The sequence below is a fragment of the Bison bison genome, unplaced genomic scaffold (genome assembly GCF_000754665.1).
Source record: "Bison bison bison isolate TAMUID 2011002044 unplaced genomic scaffold, Bison_UMD1.0 scf7180017864515, whole genome shotgun sequence".
NCBI lineage: Eukaryota > Metazoa > Chordata > Mammalia > Artiodactyla > Bovidae > Bison > Bison bison.
In genome coordinates, this window is record NW_011495068.1 from 2054802 (window position 1) to 2056385 (window position 1584).

The following is a 1584-nucleotide window of genomic DNA, read 5'->3' on the forward strand; positions in this document are numbered from 1 at the left end:
GCTAAGACACACCCTGAAAAGGTGAAGGAACTCCACTGATTGTGTTTTTTTCAAATGCCCGGGAGGTAGGGTTTTCTTCATTTAGTGATCTCTGAGGTAAAAAAAGTCCCATAAGCAGTTCTAAGGAGCTGCTAGACAGATCAAATAGTGACAAATTTCAGGGGATTAGATTTTTGAGGGAAATCCAAAAATATTCTGTTCCATTTAGGAGCTGCTAGGCTGCTGGTTTTTAAGACTGCCACAGAGCCTAGGGGCAAGAGGGATGGGACTAGAGCAAATATAAATGACACAAAGCTTGATTTCTTACCCAGATTTACCTGATTTTCTTGACTAGATTATGAAAGAATTACTGCAAGGTTTTGGTTAAATAATAAGGTTCTGAAAAAGGTTTTTTTTTTGACATATTTTACCAGTGTTCTCATTGCCTTTGTTGAGATACAGACATCCACACACTTTTATCTCACCATTCGTCAAGTGTTTTGTGCCAATATTTTAACTTTTATTTTTTGAAGCCAATTTTAAAGCTTTTGCTATGTCACATCAATATGAAGAAAATACCAGTAAGACAGGCTGAGAAAACTCAAAGAAAACATATGGATAGAAAACTAAAGTTGCTTGAGAAAGTCATTGTATTGTGGAAACAATGTCAACATTTGAGTTAAACTATATTTGGCTCAAATTTCAATTGTTAACTTTAAGACCTTGAAATTTTCTTTCTAATCATTGGTGCACATGGGTTTACCCATTGACAATAGGGCCAGGGGGTGCAGTGGTAAAGAATCCACCTGCCAATTCAGGAGGCACAGAGACATGGGTTCAATCCCTAGGTTGGGAAGATAACCTGGAGAAGGAAATGGCAGCCCACTCCAGTATTATTGCCTGGAAAATCCCATGGACGGAGGAGCCTGGCGGGCTACAGTCCATGGGGTCACAAAGAGTAGGACACGACTGAATATGAACACACACATATGCAGTAATATCTTCTAAAAGGTTGCAGCAAATCTTAAATAGTACATATTGGAATTTTAATAAGTTGAAATTTTGTTTTAGGTTTTTCAAATATAAACAAACTGACCAATACTAAAAGTTGTTAGTACAATTTGGCATTAGAGTCCTTCAGAAAGGCTGATTTCTGCTTCTAGATTTCATGTTTCCTGGAAGTAGAAGAGCTTGACTCACATCTGCAGGCTTTAGAAAAAAATAAGAGAAACCAAGGATCAAAGGCTTTAGTTTATGGGACAATCTGGTTTCTTTCCAACTAAATATCTTGGTCTATAAAATATGTATTTAAAAATGCTAGTAACAGAAATACAATTAGGCTATTGTTAATTAAAATACTATGCACCTTCAGGATTTTGCTGTTTTATAAGCTCCGAGACAGAAAACTGACTTATCCCAGTATTTCCAATCTGAGCTTTACTGAATCTGCTTATGGATTCTTTGATATTGATGTGACTTGTCTAGAAGCTGGACTTCAAAGAGAAACCAATGTCATTAGGAAAAAAAATAATTTTTCCTACTTCCCATCTTATGATCAGGTAAACTTTTAAACTCAACTCTGAATAAAGAAAAAAAAAGTGTTTG